This window comes from Petaurus breviceps, unplaced genomic scaffold (assembly GCF_028583685.1).
Source record: "Petaurus breviceps papuanus isolate PSGF00001 unplaced genomic scaffold, PetGlider_PUasm1.0 90740, whole genome shotgun sequence".
Classification (NCBI taxonomy): domain Eukaryota; kingdom Metazoa; phylum Chordata; class Mammalia; order Diprotodontia; family Petauridae; genus Petaurus; species Petaurus breviceps.
In genome coordinates, this window is record NW_027187330.1 from 9,308,145 (window position 1) to 9,312,813 (window position 4,669).

General features: G+C 42.8%; 1 protein-coding gene across 1 annotated transcript in view; it reads left to right on the top strand.

Annotated features, from left to right (window-relative positions):
• The first annotated feature begins 3,646 nt into the window (after window positions 1-3,646).
• NR2E3 (nuclear receptor subfamily 2 group E member 3) overlaps window positions 3,647-4,669 on the top strand; it is a 38,747-nt gene continuing 37,724 nt past the window's right edge. Inside the window, exon 1 of the mRNA XM_069067283.1 lies at window positions 3,647-4,611. The gene's annotated coding sequence lies outside the window, so the exon portion shown is untranslated. The remainder of the gene's footprint in view (window positions 4,612-4,669) is intronic.

The window sequence follows — 4,669 nt, forward strand, 5'->3', positions numbered from 1 at the left end:
CAGCGGAACAAGCCAGTGCTTGACTGGTTTATCCCTGGGCTCTCACAAAGGAATGTATTACTGTGTATAGAGTGAAGTGTTCTTGGGAGATGATGTCTAGGTATCTGCATAACACAGTGCACAGACTGTGACATGGGGACATATGGGGCATGTGTGTAAGTTGGGGCACAGTGGAACAGCACACACAACCATGGCATTCCTGTGACATGCAGGGTCTGTAGGGATTATAGACTGTGTGGCTTATGTGTAGCACATACACCAGTGTGTATGGATCAGTGAATAGGCTGTGGCAGCGATATGACAGGAATGCCGATCACAGTGTGCTTAGAAGACCACAGATATGTGCAAGTGTGTACATGAGTGCATGCATGTATGTGTATGTGTGACATGGGCCCCATTGTGCATTTTGCAAAGTTCACATATGTAATGGGAATGCAAATTTGGAAGATCTTCCCTGCCCCTAGGCTAAAGTGCACCTGAAGCCTGGGGTGGGAGGCTTGTTTTTCAGTAGATACTTTTTGATTGGGCAGTGGGTCAATAAGGTTGTTACATTCTCTGAGCCAGGGGAAGGCTATATAAGCCCTGATGTGTAGCTTTGTTTTGGGGGCTCACTTTGAGAAGTGTTCTGTGATTTGATCTGTATTCTGGGAAGCCGTTGTCCAGGGCCCCCCTGGCTTTGAAAAACCCAGATGTGGAAACCCAGATGTTGACTGGGTATGGATGTAATGGTTGGACAGTTTGGAAATCTGTCTACTTGATCTGTTTCTGTCTTGATAATTCTGCCTGTATACTTTGAAGTTCGGGGTGCTTACCTTTTCTCCTGAACAAGGTAAACGATATATGTCTGACTGATTAAAGTAAGCTTGTTAACCCATTTTGAGTTGCTTTCCTTTAACAAAGCAGATCCAAGAACCTGTGTGAGCAGCCACCCTGGGGACGCCGGGGTGCTTGCTGCTACAACATACTATATGCATGTGCATATAGTCTCCATTGAAGTAAGCTTTTTCCTTTGATTCCTCATCATGGTGTGCAGGTGAGCCTAGGTTTTAATGCTGTACCAAGGGACACAAAACTCTGGCAGGCCCTACTCAGCTAAAAGGGCTTTAACAATGAGCCCAATGATTAAATGTATACATGTGCTCTAAGAAGCAGCTTAGCTAAATTTGGGGAGACTCATCATCAGACTGCTGGCCATTATCTGATTTTTTTTGTCAGAAATCATATTTTTAAATGTTATTGATATCTTTTTTAAATGATGTTTTATTGATACTTTTTTAAAAAATCACCATAATTTTCCCTGGTATCACTGTCTCTTCTTCCCCCAGAGAGCTATCTAATATAATAGACAGTATTTTATAAAGACACACAAAAAGGAAAATGAACAAGGGAAAAATTAGTGTAATTGATCTGTATGTTGATTTGAATATATTGAGAAAGTCTGAAAATATGTGCAATGTACAACCTTTATGGACTTCCTATTTATATCATTTGTGTTTATATGACCTTTTTCCCCAAATGTGTCCTTCCCTTCTCCCCTACTGAGACAGTCATTCCTCATAACAAAGAGCGAAAAAGGAAGAAAAAAAAGAAGCAGTTTCAGCAAAACTAACCAACACACAACTGAACCTGGCAATCTATGCAATGTTCCACTGCCATAGACCCTTATCTCTCTAGTGTAGGGAATAAGGAGCATTCTTTCTTTTTTTTTAATTACATTTTATGTTTATTTTTATTGACATCATTCATTTCCACAAGATTTTGAGTTACAAATTTTCTCCCCATCTTTCCCCTACTCCCCACCCCAAAACAGCCATGCCACTGTATACCCCGTCCCACAATCTGCTCTCTCCTATATCCTCCCCCAGCCCCCTCAGACTTTCCAGTAGGGCAAGGTGGAAACAAGGAGCAGTCTTATCTCTTCTTTGGTCATTGTAGGTACACAGCATTCAGTTGAATATGTTATTATTGTTTTCTTGATTCTCATTTCACCTTGCATCAGTTCATACACAGTGTCTTCTCATGCTCCTCCCAATCCTTTGTACCCACCATATCTTACAGAGCAGTGACACATCTTCGTGTCACAACTTGCTTAACTGTTCCACAGTTGATAGGTATCTTCTTGGTTTCCAGTTCTTTGCTGCTGCAAAAAGTGCTGCTGTGACTATTCTGGAACCCATCTTCTAAGGTGTGGAGATGTTACGAGTTGCATGGATGGAGGGAGCTCCCATGTTGATAAACTGTTTTTAAAGGTTGGAATATTGAAGTACAGACTACAAAAAATAGAATGATGCACTGGCTCTGGCCTATGTACTCTATGTGTATGTATATGAACGTGTGTGCGTGCAAGTATATGCATGTGTATGTTTATATATACATATATCATTAATCTGTATTGTGTATTAACACACACACACACACACACACACACACGACAAACCAGAGTCTGGGAAAAACACTTGTAGCACTCCCCGGGAGCTACCTACTCAATTTATTACTCACATTTTGAGTGCTGGATCTCCAGAGGGTAGCTGGTTATAGGATACCCTGTGAGTCTGCACTCCTAAGATTATGGCTCATGAGCCCCAGTAAGTAAACTTTCTATTAACAGTCAGCTGGTAGACACAATTAGCTCAAGGCAAAGACATTTGCTAAGATTGCATAATTTGTAGAGTAGCCACAAAACATTCCCCCCATAAACCTGGAGTGCATGCCTCTCACGCACACACACAGTATTTGTGGGGAGAGTAGGCACAGAGTACAATGGTAACGAGGCATACGTTGAGGGAATACGTGTGGCAAAGGCAATTAATACCTCCAATTCTGCAGGACCTTGCTGTTCTTTCTCTGCTTATGGAATCTTTACCCAGCTCATCTCTTGGACAGGGATAATTCTCCTCTGAATCCATAGTCAACTCTCTTTTTTGTTGCTAGGGACCATACTCCTTGAAACTGCTTTCTCTCTCAAGGGACCAAGTCTCTGTGTTTATGTTAGACTGAATATGTGTCTCTACTCTCTGCTGGATGCACCTCAACTTGAACTCTATTGAAATGAACCTTTAATTACTGGATGGGCCAGTAGTCCCTCCACTACATGCCAAGGCTGCTGTGTGTGGGAGAGTAGACCAAATTTCTTTTTCCTATTTTGCCTTCTGGTATAGACATAGGTGTCACGGTCTGCAGAATTTCTCCTGGCTTTCATGCTTTCAAATTGATTCACTCTAAAACTGTTCAACTAGTTTTTAAAGGACACTTGTGGGGTGTGACCAATCCTTCCTGGCTAAAAGCCAGGGTCTCCTTCTGATTCAGTCATGCAACTTTGTAAAGGGATAGCTGGGATCAGCTGCATATTTGTGGTTAGTTCACCACCTCCTTATCTTCCTTTGATTTTTTATGGTTACTCTCTAAGCCCCCGGCCTAGAACAACTCCCCTAAACAGTACATATGATCTCCCCCCAACTCCCTTATTTCTTCACTTTCCTTCCTGGCACTCTTCTCCCCCTACCCCCCATCATGCAATGACCTAGCAGCCTTGCCATCATCATTTTTAATCATGATCAGTATGATGTGTTCCCCTTAATTTGCCAAGATCTGGATGTGTCCCCAGATCCTTAGGCACATATAGACACAACAGTATCATGTACTGAACAGCTCTCTGAGTTGAAAGTCAAAGAGATACAAGTTCTAGCCTTTGTTCTATGACTAACCAGCTTTGAAGCATGACACTTACTTTAAAAAAATTGATATCTTTTCTTTTTAAATCATCAACACTTCCTGACGTATTGTGATAGTAATGGCAATTAAAGATTCCCCTGTATTGGCTTGGTTTTCAAATTGATTGTATTAAAACCCAGAGCTTGTTAATCCCACCTGTGGGATGGACTTTTTGATGTGAAAAGAAAGTCCTGACTGGGAGGAGCTGGTGATGTAGATTTGGAGAGACACTAGAGAGAGGCGGAAGTTCTTTTCGGAAGCAGCACCTCGTGGAGGGAGAGAGACTAAGAGATTGCTGGTGGCCGCTTTGAATTGCCCTGGACTTTTGAGACCTGCCCCCTGAGCTGCCAAGGACTGGGGAGACATGGCTGTTTTGCTGGTACTTTGTCTGTCTGTTTTGATGTTATTTTGCCAGATTTGTCCACTGGTGAAAGACTGTCCTGTTGAAGAAGTCCTGGAACCTGGCATTTGGTTAAGAAGGCCTGAGACTGTCCTGCAGACAGAGAGTGAATACTGTCCACTGGTGAGGGACAGTACTGAGAGTGAATACTGTCCACTGGTGAGGGACAGTACTGTTGTTGCAGGGGTCTGGAGACTGTCCGGCAGACAGAATGAATACTGTCCACTGGTGAAGGACAGTGCTGTTGTTGCAGGGGTCTGGGAGCCTTTCTGTTGGTTCAGAAGCCCTGAAGAAGGATTTTCTTGTTGTATGTTTACAGAAATCCTGGGAGAGGGCTTTGCTAATGTGTTCAGGGGTTCTAGGACTGTTCTACAGACAGAGGATAAATTCATGAAGGGACTGGCAATGTATCTTATGGCGTTGCTAAGCCTTGTCTCCCCAGGAACTAAGATTGCTGAGAACTTGCCTCGTGTCAAGATGAAGAAAAGACCTCCATTTGGGTATTAAGTGCTGTGTTTAAACTTGATGTAACTCTGGGGTAGATTCAATTGTGATCCA